General features: G+C 45.6%; 1 long non-coding RNA gene across 1 annotated transcript; it reads left to right on the top strand.

Moving 5' to 3' along the window:
* Positions 1–456: 456 nt before the first annotated feature.
* On the top strand, positions 457–12927 carry LOC311605299. Its single transcript, XR_014781889.1, has 5 exons — positions 457–565; positions 7472–7613; positions 11274–11710; positions 12278–12435; positions 12682–12927. It is a non-coding gene; the product is annotated as an uncharacterized lncRNA (long non-coding RNA).
* Positions 12928–16732: the final 3805 nt, after the last annotated feature.

Here is a 16732-nt window from a genome sequence, read left to right as displayed (position 1 = left end):
AGCAATGCCACCAGGCCTGTCTGCTTTGATTCCAAGCAGAGTTCATGTAGCTAGAGATGCAGCCGAGCTCACATCTACGCATTGTCTGAGGACATGAATCCCAACTAAAAATGAACTTCACGTGTAATTTCTCAATCGATATATTTACTCTGGGGATCTAGAGGGAAGGCCCAACCATTCCAGAACAGAATTGGCACATTCTAAAAGTTTCTGGCTTAAACGACATCATGAGACCCGAATTAAACCATAATGACTCTTTGATGCCGTTCCAGTCTACTGTCTCCAGCAAAAGTACGTTATAACATCTCTCCATTTTTTGCAGTGTAACTTTCCATACACTGGAATTTCCTTCCGCCCCTGAAATATTTTCTCTTTATTAATAAAACCGGATTATTGGCCCAAAAGGAATCTAGACATAATAACATAAGACATGTTACTTACTTGGCACTTTTTTAACAGACATATGTTGGTTCCTGATGATTGGTGACTCACTCAGGAGAGTGAGGTGATCAAATGCGTAAGGCATGGCCTCTTCATTCAATCCACGGAGAAATGGATGCAAACTGTGAGCAAACATACTTTCATGTCTTGTCACGTTAAAGTCAACACAAAAGATGGCAGAGAGATCATGAGTTGCCTGAGAGGAGCTCATCTAAGAGAGAAATAATCTTGTGGGTAATAGCGGAGAAAAACAGAACACAGGAGTGACACGTGGCGGGTGGGGGGATCAATAAAGTGCTGTGCTTGTCACTCTGTCGGTTCTATCAGGATATATCCATATAGTGTCCCATCCTTTATGCTGATGTTTCTGTATCTTGAGGACTTGCTGGACCTGCAGACAATGCCCCTCTAAGGAGAGGAGGTTTCTAGAGTTCAAAACACTCTCCTGTAAGTGCTCTTCCAGTATTCAGATCCGCCAGAGCTCATACGCTAAGCATAGCTCTCCCAGGCTGGGCCACCTTCCACCTGCTCAAGACACTTAGACCCTCCTGCCTAACCAGTCCATAGACAACTCTGAGCGGGACTTATGCCCCAAAGCCCACAGGAAGAACTCAACCCGGCCAAGCCCATAGCCATCCACCCTGCTGTTAGCTTCTTTGCGTTAGTCTGACAAAATACTTGAGAAAATTAAGCAAAGAGATCTACTTTTGCTCACAGTTTCAGAGGTTCCAGCTCATGGGCAGCTGCACGTTGCTTGGGGGACATGGCAAGGCTCATGCTGGCAAGAGTACAGCAGTGGAACACCATTGCTTACCTATGACAGCAAGGAAGGAGAGAGACAGGACGCCAAGGACCTAGGGACAAGATATACAGCTTTTGAAGGAACAGCCCAGTGAGAAAACTTCACCAAACTATATGTCACCTCCCAAAAGTTCCACCGCCTTCCAAAATAGAACTACCAATTGGGACCAAGCATTCAAAACATGGCTTTTCAGATTCAATTCTCTTAGTGAGCAATGAACACATAAATCAATGACTAATTCCAAGCAGAGGGAAAGTCTATCGTACGTGTGTATGCGTGTGTGTGTGTGTGTGTGTGTGTGTGTAATTCATCCCAAAGCATGCATAATGCATAACTAATACATGGTCATAGTAGGACCGAGACTCCAAACCTTTCACTTTCATATTAGCTCTGCTTCAGGGAAGCAACTCAGCATATAAAGATGAGATGAGCCCCAGAGAGGAAAAGACAGGGTTGCAGTAATCAGACTTATGCTGCTTAAGGCAAATTAGAGTTAAGTAATCAAAAACATAAATGATATAATAGAAAAGCGGTTGTTTCTGCTCCCCCTTTGTAATGCCGGATACCAAGACCAAGTAGAGAAGAAAGAACAAATGTTAAAGCAGCCAGACAATAAGAAGGGGACTCCATGCTTGGAAATCCCTCTCTACGCCAGGGACGTGAATGTTACACATGCAGTGTATGGGCAATGAGAGGGAAAGTTTGGCTAACAACGGGGTGGGTGAGGTGGGTACTCATGCATTTTCTGGGACTAGAAGAAGATCTCCTGGGAACTCAGGTGACACCCTTTTTTTTATTATTATTTCATTTACCAACTGGCATTTTCATTTGAGGCAGCTGGTAGGTCTCTTTAGCTCAAAGATTGATGCAAAGGAGACAGACACAGAGTGAAGACAGAGGTGTCAAGCCTTTTCACCCCATGATGGTCACCCCATCAGACATCTGCAGGTCCAAGGGAGGAGATGGTGTTTTCAACCAAAGTGGCCCTCAAGTCCCTACTCAGTTAGCGACCTAGGAGAGTGGGAGAATGTCACCCACAAGGCAGCAGTGTCATCTCCAGCAAAGCTGGCAGGAGACTAATAATGTATTGGACAGGTCTATACTTCCAAAACTAGTGCAGCCAACAAGGGCAAGTGAAATAAAAGGGTTTGTTTAGCTTTTCCCTAGGTAACGCTCATGGCAAGTCACAAACAAGCAAGCATAAACAGAGCTGACAACTTGAAGGAATTGACAAAGTTATGATTAGGCAGTTCCTAAGATTGTCTAGTTAAATGGAATAAGACATCCTTGTACCCACTGGTCTAGTTTGGTTGCTGTTGTTGTTGTAAAACGTTGACCAAAAGTATCTTGGGAAGGAAAGGGCTTATTTCAGTTTACAACTCTCAGTTCACACTTTATCACTTAGGGAAGTCAGGCCAGGCACTCAAGGCGGGAGCTGATGCAGACAGAGGCAGTGGAGGAACGCTGTTTACTGGCTTGCTCCCCATGGCTGGCTCAGGCTTAGGCAAGGTTGCTTTCTTATACAACCCAGGACTACCTGCCAGAGGATGGACAACCCACAATGGGTTGGGCCCTCGCATGCAATCATCAATCAAGAAACTATCCAACAGAATTGTCTAAAGGACAATCTTATGGAGGTATTTTTCAGTTAAGATTTCCTCTTTCCAGAAATGCTTAGGTTTGTGTCAGGTTGACAAAAACAACCAAGATACCCACCATTAACTACTATACAAGTCTTAAATGCATGATGGACAGATGACTCAGTGGTCAAGAGTACTGGCTTCTCTTGCATAGGACCTGGGTTTGCTTCTCAGCGCCCACACAGTGATTTACAACCAACCATAACTCTAATCCTCTCTTGTGGTTTCTATGGACACCAAGACACACACGTGGTTCACAAACATAGGCCAAATGCTCATACATATAAAATAAAGTAACTAAGCCAGGCGTAGTGTGAACACCTTTAATCCCAGCACTGAGAGAGGCAGAGGCTGGTAGATCTCTGTGAGTTCAAGGCTAGCCTGGTCTACAAAGCTACACAGAGAACCTCTGTCTCAAAATAATAATAATAATAATAATAATAATAATAATAATAATAATAATAATAATAACCTTAAAAACTAAAAAGAAACTTTTTAAAAAGGTGAACGGCACACATTTCACCCACAGAGCAGTCTAGCACTGCATACTGCTTGGTATAAGTTGTTTTCTTGAGAGGGGGGCAGGGGGAGAAAGAAGAAATAATATGTTACTACTCCAGAAAAAGATTCAAATTCAATTTATGTTGAATTCATAAGGCTTTTAAGTCAATTTTAGAGTCCAAACTAAAATCTTAACTAAGACATTGTAAGTCGGGGCATCTGTATATTGAGTACTTAGATCCCACTGCTGTCTGGTACTGCTAATAGTCAACCTTGGAAAAAGTCTATTCTCAAATCAGTTTAGTTCGGTCTGAGGCAAATGTCTATACTTCCATATGACCTAGCTAGGTCAAGGGAGAGGGGCAGGCAGAGGGTCCCATGGACAAAGAGCCCCTAGACCCCTATACCAACAGTAGTGTTGACACGGACTCCACAGGCCTCAGCGTAAGAGAGAATACCAAAGACACTGGGGCCTTTGCTTAGAAGCCTTTAGCATAGCATTGCTAGAAGAAAAGACTTGCCATCTGTACCCACATTTATCTTGTCCTCAAGATGGAAGGAAGTTGGTAAACAAGAACGAAAGCCAGAAGACTCCGGGAGGATGAAGCGAATTAGAGTGCGGATGTCAGGGGATAATTATAGATGCAGGGCACAGCTGGAGTCTATGAGAGCCATGCAGAGCCTGGGATGGGAACAGAGAAGATGAGGAAGCAGAGGGGGGAGGAGGAAGATGGGGAGGAATGGCCGAAGGAGGGGGAACAGGAGCAGGTGCTGTGGAGCAGCACCAGGTGACTCGCACACGTCTTAGTCAGTCATTCTTTGAAAGGAGAATACAGAAACTTGCTTTCTCTGCTTCCAAGTCTCTTGTGAGGCTGAGCCACATCCCACGGACACTTAGGACCCTTCCTCGCGACTGCAGGAACTAGTCCACCAAAGGACAAAGAAGAGAACAGCTTTGTGCCTTTCCTCCTACCTTCGATGCTGGGAGGACTCTGAGCAGGAAGACAGGGATTCAAATGGTTCATTGCATGCAGGTGTCTGCACTGTGTCATATACATAAGGTCGCTACAGGGCCACTGCCTGGCTTCCTGTTTGTTTTCACTTGCTAGCAAGTCTCAGCTAATCTAGACAGAGTTGGTGTAGATCTACAAAATGCCCCATTATGGGCTATTTGGAAAAGGTATCCCTTGGTAGCGTGTTTGCCTAGAAGGCACAAATCCCTGGGTTTGATCCCCACCCCAAGATAAAGTCAGGCACTCAGAAGGTGGAGGTAGCATGACTAGAAGTTTATCACAGGCTGCATAGCAAGTTCAAAGCCAACCTGGAATGCATGAGATCTCTATCTCAAAAGAAAGAAAGATGAAAGCAAGAAATCAATCATCAACCAACCAACCAATGGATCCCGTCCTCCAGGTCTGCCATCTTAGTCCCTAGCGGGACTCAGGGATGGATTTATCCTGGCTAGGGCTCTCATATCTACACACGAAACTGCGGGGCTTGGCGGACCAGTGCAAATGAGAGACAGGAAACCTAGAAGCTAAGTAGCCAGCCAGGCAAGGGGTCCTTCATGTGGACAGGCAAACTGGATTTTCTTTGCAATGCAGAGCAAACCACACCAGGCGGTGATTCTCTGCTTTTAATATCAGGCATTGAATTATTCAAAAGCACTTTGATTGAGAAGCTGGTGGCCTCCATTCCTATTAATCAAATGACCAAAGCAGGATTTGCTTTCGAAAGGTAGTTAGAAATGGATTTTATTTCTTTAAAAGGAGAGAAGGAGAAGAAGAAGAAGAAGAAAAAAAAAAAAAGATAAAGTGCTAACTGCAAATCTGCACAATGGAAATCCCAGGAAAGATAGATGGTAATAATAAATAGTTAAACCTTTGTATTGATAATATGCCTATCCACCGGAGGCTCAAAGCTTCTCTCTCTGTTTTTAATGTACTCGGGGCCTTTCAACCTGCCTGGAAGGCACAGTGGGCAGGTATTATGATTTTCATTCTATTATCACAAGAACCGGCCAGCTCATAAAGATGAAATAATTGCTTACAGAAACTCACATAGAGAATTAGCCCCTGAGCCTGGTTAGTGCACCAGCCTCCCGCTGTCCCCTTCCAGAATGGCAGTGATACTCAAAAGTGAGACAAACTGACAAGAGAATTCCGGGATCAAGAACCCAGCGCCTTGCAAGTTTCTTTTGGAGTGAGCTTGTTTTGTGTCAGAAAGAAATGATACTCCATTTATGGTTGTCAGTGAACACCCTGCCACCCACGTTACAGAGACGCATCTGAGACAGCTGTCCCCGCCTGCCCTCACCATACAGGTCAGTTTCCTGCAGGAACATGAAGGGGCTTCATTGCTTTGGGTGTTTGCCCATTTATAGCACTAACTGTCTCATGAGAAGTTGCGCTAAGCACTTTGTGTGACTTGTCTTTTCAAGCTTTTATTGCAACAGGAGGAATGTCTCATTTTCCCTTCTGGAGAGAGAGCTCCGAGGACCTAGTAAAGACAAAAGCTGCCTCCTGAACCCAGAGCCAAAACTGAGCTCCAAATATAGCATCCTAACCAGTCTACTGGGCTCTCTCTCTGAGCAGCCTTTGTCCCTAATTGAAAAAAACTGTCCCTTTTCTACACCCTTGGAAACAAATACTAACGAATGTTACTGCCTACAAGTCAACTTTGTTCTCAATATTTTAAATGAAATAGACCAGCTTAAGCTAATATCAAAGGACAGCACAGACAATAAATCTCGTTATTATTCGGGGAAGAGATTGCCTTAAGTGTGTGGGGTGTGTGTGTGTGTGTGTGTGTGTGTGTGTGTGTGTGTGTGTGTCCATCTGTCAGTCTGTCGATGCAAATACTTCAGGGTGGCAATGTAAAAGCTAGTTTGGGTCACAACACAAAGGTCCCAGATGACGTTTTGCTGTGGGCGTCCAGGCCACCTTTTTACTCAATGCCTTCCAGTTTGCCCTTCTCCTACTTATTTTTAAAAGATATTCTGCATCTTGAAATAACACTTACGTGGTTAGAGTTGTACTTGTACTGAAAATTGACAGCAGAACCTGGACATCTTTCATTCAACTCCACATGCCTCCTGGGACTTAGTTTGTTTGTTTGTTTGTTTGTTTGTTTGTTTGTTTTTGGACCACCTGTAAGCTTTGTGTTGTTGCTGTTTGCGGTGTCTGTGTGTTCCAAAGTTGATGGGGTCAACCTTGGCTCCCCACATGGATCCTGTGAGGACAGCAGGGAAAGAGAGAGGCTACGTTATCAGCTACACAAATATTACACTTGGTGCAGACTTGAAACTTGCAAGAATGGGTGTTTTTCAAAGAGAGGCATCAGAGGTATTGGCTCTGATGAGCAGATTTGCATCTGAGCCAAGCTGGTGGTGAGCTTGAAAGACATGCCCAATGTCCATCAAAGGCTTCTGGGTAAAGCCTGAAGCTCCCTTCCACTGTGGTCAAGGTCAGTGGTATGTGGGGACCTTATAGACCATTAAAACAAGAAACAGTGCCAGTGTCGAGAGAAAGGCTGAGTCCTGACATGAATGTCCGCAAAGACACTGCTGTCAGAGCTGTCACCGCCTTTCCAGAGAACTGATGACAATAAACAAGGAGACTTTAGCTAAGACAGGACAAGGCAAGGACAGGTCACAGCTACATGGGCTGCGGTCCACTCCCAGCCCCCAACACACGCACACACACTTTGCATATCAGTCAACTTGGCCTGTTGTAACCAAATACCAAAGGCTGGTGGTTTTTAAAAACAAATATTTGCTTTGTAACAGTCTGGAAGTTGGGAAGTTGGAGACCAGGGAGCCAGTCTGCTGGGGTTCTGGCTAGGCCTTCTTACCAGTTGCCTCCCTGCTGTGTTCTCACTTGTTATGACTTAGTAGGGTTTGGTTGGTTGGTTGGTTGATTGGTTGGTTGGTTGGATTTTTGCAGGGCTGGGAATAGAACCCAGGTCCTTGCATATGCTATACAAATGTACCCCCACAGAGTAACACGCCCAACCTCACCTCTTTCCCTAAAAGGACCTACATCCTATTAAGTCAGCCCTTCACCCTTATGAGCTCTCTGAATCTCAGGTACTTACCCAGATGTCTGACTGAAAATACAGCTGAGGTCAAGTGTCAGGGCATCAACCTAGGAATCGAAGAGGACACATGGAGACTGGCCCACACTCTGAAGTCACAGTGATGGAAGACTCCAGGGGCCTGGCCTAGTCAGGTTGGTATGTGTTGAGGGGAGAAAGTAGTTAACAGAAGTTAGGGTTCTCTGTGCACTGAGGAGGGGGGCGGGGAGGTGTGTGGAGAACTGTGTAGGCCTGTAGTGCTTCCCCTCCAGACAGCTCTAATTTCCCCCAGGACTAAGAAAGGGCAATAAAGCAACAACCTCACACACATCTACAAATACTTGGATAGGAAGGGCTCCAGGGGTCTTTGGGTTTCTAAACCCTACATTTCATGAGGGCTTGAATTTTTAACCAACGGCGCAGACGGCTTTGTGATTTTTTAAAAAACCAGTCACACTTTATAAAAACAGCATAGAAAACACTTTCTAAAAACACACGTAGTAACGGCATAAGCAATTTACTGAGTAAACATGCAGAGGTGACGAAAGCTCTTGGCTCACACCCACCACAGTGCTATCAGACAGTGGTATTTGGAAAGGCGCGCTGCTAAGGGGCTCCTGCTTTGTTCTAGTCTGTGGTTTCAGGGAAGAGTAAAGAGACAGATTTTCTATAAGGAATCCCAAATAATACATTAGCTATATTTTAAGCTAGAGATAAAGCCACACAGGCTTATTACTCAGGTTGGCTAGGATGTAGAAACTTCTAGAACCTTTCGGATTCTGAGAAGCCCCCAATGTGACCTGCTGCCCGTTTGTGCCAGGGTTTCCATGGCTGGCTCCTCTCGGTGCCTCACCAGGCAGCTGAAATCTGTGGCCACTCTCAACTGCGTCCTAGAGAACAAATAAAGAGTCCTTTCAGTTGAGCAAGCCATTCACAGATGCCAGGGTGGAAACCACAGCCCCGGAACGATGAAAAGGCTTTATTAGAGCCCTAGTGTGGGGAGTGGGAGGCTGCTAGGCCTCAGCTTTATTAAACCGTAGCTCTTCCCTGCTGCCTCCTCATTATTGCCAGGGCTATTGTTAGCCTCGGTGAAGAGCACACCGGGCTGAGGAGGGAGCTTTAAAGACGAAAGATGAGTCCAAGTCAAGGAAGGAATGCCTCCCCCACCACTACACAGAGAAGCGTATAACCTGTCATATAAAGCACGTGCATTATAAGGAATCATGGGTGCCAAACACTGGGAAATTGGGGGGCTATTCTTGGCCACATGTACATCTGTAAACCGGGCTCCCTCAGGGTTAATGGGAAAAAATAGGGTGCTGACTCTGAGAGGCTCCATTCCTGTAAATGTCTCTCTGGCCACAGCTGTGGCTCTTCCTAGCAAAAATGCCGTGAGCAACCCAAGGCAGCGGCTTGCCTCCAAAGATGGTCTATGAACCCTCCTCCAGTGAAAAAAGGCAGGGACCTGTTCAAGTTCAGCCTCCTAGGATGGGTAAGAGACCTTGCAGGTCCTAGAAAAGATGTAGAGTGAGTGTTTGCCAACCTGCATCCCTGCCTTTGGGTCTCACCCCACACCTTCTTTTGTTTGTTCGTTTGTGGTTGGACAATCCAGGTCCTCCTGATCTCAGGCTCCTGAGGTTGCCCAAGGCTGTGTCTGCAGGCAGCAAGCCCAGGACAACCCAGAGGGTCTTGGGTAACTTGCGGTTGTAAGACAAAGATTCCTGGACTGTGTTATGGACTGTCGCATTCATACACACCATGGCTGTGTGTGAGATATGCAATAGTAAACTATGAGCTTCATGCAGCAGGCATCCCCGTGGCTGCTGTGATAAAGGAGTCCTACACATGGGGTCTGAGGAACCAGATCTATTCTCTTGCAGTTCTGGAGGCTAGAAATCCAGGCTGAGGGTGCTGAAAGTGTCAGGGGAGGGAGTGTGTTGTCAGTCTCTGCCAGCTGGGAACGCTCCTTCCTTGCCTCCATCAGCCTCTTATGCCTCCAAGTTTTTGTTTGTTTGTGTGTTTGTTTGTTGTGGTTTGTGGCGGCATCTCTCCAATCTTTGTCCCTCTCTTCCCATTTCCAGTTCATCTTTGCCTTGTCTGAGTCTCACAACACTCTTGGTCTGTATCTCATAACACAGAACGTCCATAAGACTCTTATTATTTCTTTGTTCCTGCAATAACTCTGGCTTGAAATAAGACAAATGTTCTCAGGATTCAGGGCTGGTGTGCTCTCTGGGCCTCCAACCCTAGATCCACTTGGCTAAAAAGGGAAACAAAGCGCTAGAAAGTGGAAGAGGCGGGTGTCATGAGGCTCATTTCGTGGAGGGCTTGCCTAGCAGGCATGCAGCTCTAGGCTGGGTCCTGAGCTCCACATAAGACTAGGGGTGATAACATGCACCTGCAATTCCAGCGCTAGGGAGGTGGCGATAAGAGGGTTAAAAGTTCAAGGTCATCCTGTTGCTACTGTGAGTTTGAGGCCATCCTGAGAGATATCCATGTTTCTGGGAGTAGTTTGGATAATAAGTTGGCTGCTGTGATAATCAAATGAGCACATTTGTATTCCCAGCACTGAGCTTGCCACATGCTTACACTCTATCTAGCAGGTAGATAGATGTGTAATGAATATTAGTCACTTGAATGTTGTGTTCTTTCTGGAAGAGTTCAAGGAAATGCAATCAGTCCAAATTAGAGAAAAACTGGTATTACTGACTGACTTGTTTTCCCTCAAAAGTTTTAGTTTGAAATCCTAACCTCAAATATGACATACTACACACACACAGTATTTCAGAATATGTATGGCGTGTATATATAGTACCTTAGGAGGTGACATGTAGCACACACAAAACCTCGGAATGTGACATACAATTATTTCAGAATGTGGCATACAATATATAGAGTACTTCAGAACACAACTGTTTGTCAGCTTTATAACCATGACGGTGTGACAAAAATACTTGAGATATCGAACTTGAGGAAAGATGCAATTTGGGTTGGGTTTTTCAGGGGTCTCAGCCCACCGTTAACTGGCTCCACTGCCTTTGAGTTTGTCAAAGACGAAGCAAGCATCAAAGCATGGGGCACGTGGTGCCACAAAGTTGCTCACTTCACGGCAGCCAGGAAGCAAAGGAGGTGGAGGCAGAGCAGATGACCATATTTTCAGAATTTTTATGTAGTCAATCCAGTAGGTCTCCATGCTGTCTCTCCTCTGTGCCTCTGTTTTTATTTATTGAACTCGGAGCGTGCACAAAGTCCAAGGACAGGCATTCCGTAAAAATCGTTCTGTTGTCTTCATAAAACTCTGTACACGAGTCATTTTATTTCATTTTACAGTTGAGAGAAACAGTGTAGAGAGAGAGGGTAAATAATTTGTGCTGGGTCATTGGTCAGCTAGGTGGTAAAGGAGTGGAAAGTCATTCTTCCTGCTTGCATGAGACTCTTATTTATCCGGTTACTCTACACTTTATCTCCACCTTCCACCCCCCCATCCCCCCACCCCCCACCCCCACCTCTGTGACTTTCTCTCCTATAAGTCAAAGGTCATGTTCGTTGCATTGTTTTTACTAACAAGATTTGACAGTGTCCACTTAAAATTTCTTCACTCGCTTAATACTCTCTGAATTTCTGCAATATGCTGGACACCATCCTGGCATGGAGGCACACAGCCATACAGAAAGCCAGAGGACCAGGAAGCCAGATAAATGTTGTCCTATTACACAGAGCACCTTTCTGGGTAAGGCCATCCCTTGTAAGGTGCAATTCAAACAGGATAAGGCCAAGGGAATCTAAGCCTTTACTCCTTTTTCTTGTACCCTCAGAGTCACAGGGGAATTCAAGAAAACATCTGACTTGCCTATGGATGAAACAGATTTCCCCAGTGGCCAGGAGGTCAGAAAACCTGGCTTGCATCACCCGCTCTGGCACTGAGCAAGCTGCCTGATGCTCTGGGCTTTGATTTACCCATCTGTCTAAGCAGGACACCACATCGCGTCTGGTACCTTCTCACTGCTAGCAATTTCATCAATCCAACCTCCTCAAATGCAGTGCACCCCGAGGCTGATTTTGAAAGTTTGAGGCGTTAGCTTGTTTTTTTTATTTTTTTCCCCCTCTGGCTGCACCCTGGCTCTTCTGTGATGGACGGGCTAATCAATTCTCCCTGCTCACGTGCTGCTGACTGATGGGTCATTTGTTAGAAGCTCTGCCTTGTTAGCGAGGCTCAGATCTGCAAGAGACATGGCCGCCTCCCAAATCTGAGGTATACTGAACTACCAGGTACATGTTTCCCTGGGATAGCAACACACAAATCAAGAAACTGCAAATTGAATTCTGCCTACCCCCACCCCACCCCCGCCAGTGAAGTGGATCTGCTTGCATTTTTATAAAGAGTAAAAATCAGGCGTAGATGCCACACATTTCCGTTTGGGGAATCTGTATTTTTAGAATGATTGCTTGAACATGAGATGTAAGCAAGGTTTTCAAAACACACTCCAGTTGGTGCCGTGTGTTTAAGAGACGGGCCAGGTACTAGAGTTTTTGTTTTTGACTTTGTTTTTGTTTTTTGTTTTCCAAGGAGCTTCTAAGTTCTTCTTTGTAATCTGCCGACTGCAAATGGCTATGGCCATTTTGTGCCAAGTGTATGAATCGTGCTGCGTGTTAGTCCTTGAGCAGTGTCCTCGCTGTACCTTCTGCTGTGCCTATTTTGTGAATGGAGAGGTGGAGTTCAGCGGGATTGTGTCACTTATACAAAGTCACTGGAATAGGGACTTGGTGGTCATTTGAGTTCACATTAACCTCAAATGTTTCTGCTATCTCTACTCCATAGAATGCCTAGAAGACGAAACCGGAAACTGGACGGAGAATTCAGAGGGCGTAAATCACACCAGGAGGATTAGGGCAAAGGTGGCTCCTCTTTTCTTCACAAAACACAGGAGAGGGCTCCGAGCAGATCTCCACATGGTGCCATGTGAGCATTAGAAAAAGGTACTCCCTCCCAGTGGATGTACCCCAATGGGCAATGAACCTGGCATTGTGGAGAGAGTTTCCCTGGCACCCCTCACTTCCTTGCTGGTCTGTGGACACTGCTGAGGAGCAAACTCCTCCATGTGAACATGGCGGTGTGTCGATGGCTGCGGGCAAACCCTGGAAGACAACTTGCATTATTTATGACCATTATTTATTTTCTGATGTTCAAATATTTACATTTCTTTCTTTTTCTTTTGCAAACAGTTTAGTGGGCAGAGGGAAACCCTGTCTCCTGCTAAAGAGGTTGAGCCTCATTTCCGGATGCCAAGTTCAGTTAAAGAGACTGACCACACTTCCCAGAGCGGGGCTGGCCAAAAGCCAACAAAACAGGACTGCCTCATTCTTGTTCTGACGATGTTGCTTCTAAGATTGAGTCACCTTATCTAAAGGGATTCTCTTCTAAAGAATTATTCTTTCCTTATTTCTTTTCTTTCTTTCTTTTCTTTTCTTTTTTTTAACGTCTCTGCTTCTTTTGTCATTGATGTGGTAGTTAATTTAGGAGCCACACCTCTGGGTGTGTCTTTGAGTGTGTGTCCCAAGAGGATTATCAGAAGAAGAACAATCCTTTCTAATTGTGGCTGGTGCCATGCCCTGGGTGGAGTCTCCAGATGAGAAAAAAAAATCAAGCCTGAAGACCACATTCATCTCCATCTGCCTCCTGACTGTGGAGATGATGTGACTCGCCACCTCATGCTCCCGCTCTCATTCCTTTGCTTCTGTGATGGGCTGTGTCCCTCAGATTGTGAGCCAGAACAAATCCTTCCTCTCTTAGAGTGCTTCTCTTTTCAAGTGTTTAATCACAGCAATGAGAAAAGCAATCGAGGGGTGCTGGATGCATCACTCAGTTTGCAGAATGTTTGTCTGGCATCTGTGAAACTGGTGTTTGAATCCTGCTTAAGGGTGAACGGTGGCACACATCCGTAATCCCAGCACTCCGGAGATATAGACAAAAGAATCAAAAGTTCAAGGTCATTTTTGCCTACACAGTAAATTCAATATCAGTCTGGGATACAGGAGACCTTGTCTTTAAAGGAAGAGGAGAAGGAGGAGGAGGAGCAGGAGGGGAGAAGCAACTAACATAGGGAGTAAGGTAATACATCTCCTTTTCAAAAGAGATGAAGAAAAATACTGAGTAACATTGAAACCATTTCATAAATGAGAGAAACTTTGAACTTCAAACAAAATTCAAATTATTTGTACAGGTTTCTGCACTGGTCAAACACCACCTCACTCCCTAGTGAGCGTCTCCTTGCTACTGTGTGTTCTTTTGGAATCCAGGCTCATACCCAGTGTTCTGATTCTCAGCGCAGTGAGAGGAGGGATGTTGTGAGAAGCTGGAGAGAGGGGCGTGGCGACCAGCAGGCAGCCCTCCTAACACTCCAGCTGTGCCAACTCCATCCTCCTACCCGTAGGATTTTAATGACTTGGGGACAGGGCCTACCCCAGAATTTACCATGGCTATTCATGGGTAGCTGTTTCATAGCTTTTTTTTTTTTCCTTCTTTGAATGGGTCCATTTAGGTATGGATGGCAAAATGAATGGCATCGGGAACATGAGTTGGGAGATGCACTACAACAGGAAGCCATGGAAGCTCCTGGAAATCAGTTTGTCTTTCCAGCTGCTCGGCCCGCCTCCTTTGAATAAGAGAGAGAAAATAATTAGCAACTTTGGGCATCAAAGTGAGGACAGGTGGGAAAGCTTACCAAGAACATTAGCCAGAGCTATGGCTGAAATGTGGTCAGAAATCTGACCACTGTTAAAAAAAAAAAAAAATCTCATGAGTAGCTCAAGAAGAGGTCTTGCCTCCTCTGGAAAAGGCACAGAGGTGTGTGTTAACTTCCGGTTCCTCTGATAGACTGCTCGGGACCAGTGGTTTATGAGGAAGCAGGTTTACTATTGCTCATGGTTTTAGAGCCTTCACTTTATTTTGCTCATCAATTCTGACCCACATACAGTGTTATAGTTTGGTTCAGGGGTGTCCCTCAGAGGCCCACATGTTAAAGGCTGGGTCTTTGGTTCTTGGTCTGTGCTGCTATTGAGAGATGATGGAAACTGCAGGAGGGAGGCCACAGTCAGATCACTAGAGCTCTCTTCTTGGTGGGGATATTAAGGCCCCAGGCATCTTCTTTTCTTTAATTCCTGGTCATCGCTATGGAGCAGCTTTGTTCCGCCACACTTTCTACCATAGTGTTCCCCCTCCCCCCCCTCTCTTTCTCGCTCCCTCTGTGTGTGTCTCTCTGTCTCTCTCTGTCTGTATCTCTGTCTCTGTCTCTCTATCTCTCTGTGTGTCTCTCTGTCTCTCTATCTGTTTTTGTTTGTCTCTGTCTCTGTCTGTCTCTCTGTCTCTCTGTCTCTCTGTCTCTCTGTCTCTCTCTCTCTCTCTTTCTCTCCTTCTCCCTCCTCCTCTCTCCCCGTCTTTCCTTTTTCCTCTTCCCCTCACCTTCTCCCTCTCCTCTTCTCCCTCTTCCCCTCCTGCCAGCTTCAATAGTGCAGAGAGCGTGTACAGTAAGAATCCATTAAACAAAAGGATGGCTTGGATCCCAGGCATACCAGAGAGTTTTATATGAGTTTTACTGCAGAGAAAGAGAGACTCCCTTTAAAAGTAGCCCCACCATATGAACTATTGGTTCTAAGCCTCTGTCCCTCTCTCCTCTTTCTTTTCTCGCTCTTCCTGGCTGCATCCCCATTTGCACTATGTAACCCTTTTATTCCAGTTTGGGATCTGAGAGAACTAGTTCTATAGAAGCTGGATGCCTTCCTGGTGAACACACACCCCAGGTGCTGTAGGGCACTTCCAACATGTCTATTAATTAGCCCACAACACCATCTGCCATAAATGATGCTTAATTAGAAAATGAACATTTAAAAAGGAGACATCAGACGTGAAGAGAGGTGGGAGGACAAACTGTGAGAGGCGTTCTTTGGGTGGATTCAGGAACTACGGGCCCTCCCCTCAGGAAAGGGGTTGTCAGAGCCTCCAGCAAGCACTTCTCTACGTCAAAATGGGCCTAGAGAGGAATCTACTGTCATGGTAGACCTTGCGGTGGTTGAGAAACACTGAGAGTGAGGTTTCTCCAGACCCTGTGAGGAACACATTAAATGAGAGGAGAGTAAAGAGAAGTTATGGGCTGTTTAGTCAACTTCCAGGTAGCTCAGTGGGACAGCTTTAATAATTAGGGAAGAAATGAAACCATAACCAGCTTTTGTGATCTGCTGCAAGTCTACTCACGACCTCTTTCACCACCTGAAGGAAAACAAGCAAAGTGTGTTTACCAGGAAAAAACAAACAAACAACAACAACAACAACTCAATTCATTAACTATTTTTTATTCTCAAAATTGAAAAGAAAAATGAGCTTAGGTTTGGTTTTACGGGATTCTGCTTCCCCGCAAACCAAGAGAAAGTCTGGCATGATAATGGAGTCTGGGAAGCAAAGAGAGAGAGACCAGAGGGAGCCAGGGTCTCGGGACCCACTCCACAGCACACCTCCTAAGTTCTTCCAGGGAACCCCCACCTTCTAAAAGTTCCATCGCCTTCCGGTGCTGTTGTGAGGCAACTTCCTCTGACTTGAACATTCTGTCCCCGGAGAGAAACTGGTTAACATTTGGAAATAAAGCTCTCATAATTCCCCAAAAGTCCCTGAAACTGACCACATGCACAGGGCTCCTCCCCCACTCCTCACCCCACTCCCCGCCCCCCTTAAGGATATATAAGCAGTAAGGACAGTGCAGGAGACTCAGACCAGCTGAGCTGCCTGGAACATTCTCCTAAAGGCAGTTGCTTGCAAGCTTGTCCAGAGAGCAGCAGGACTCAGCGTCATGAGTCCTCAACCACGCTGTGTGGCTGGCTATCAGCGATTCATTGCATCCACTGCTGTTGGTGACCCTCACGCATACTTTAGTAAGTAACCTCAATAGACTCAGTCAAGGACTCGGATGGGATTGTTACTTTGGTCTGTCATCAGTTCCCGGTCCAGAGCGAGCAATCATTTGTTAACTGCCTCCCTAGGAATGATGTCACGCAACACCCACTCGTGCCACAAGGCTGATGGCCAAGCCTTTAAACCAAAGCACCCATTTTAGCATCTCTCTTATAAAGTGGGAGCTGGGGAAGAGTTGCAAACATTCTAAGTCACTTTTTGTATAAGGCCAGAGCCACATAACCCCCACCCAACGTTACCCGAGGAATTAAAATCAACCACCAACCAAACACAAAACAAAAACCCAAACTCTCAACTCTCTCTCTCTCTCTCTCT

This window comes from Acomys minous (assembly GCF_964271855.1).
Source record: "Acomys minous genome assembly, chromosome: 9".
NCBI classification, from domain to species: domain Eukaryota; kingdom Metazoa; phylum Chordata; class Mammalia; order Rodentia; family Muridae; genus Acomys; species Acomys minous.
This window is presented reverse-complemented; position numbering and strand designations above follow the sequence as displayed.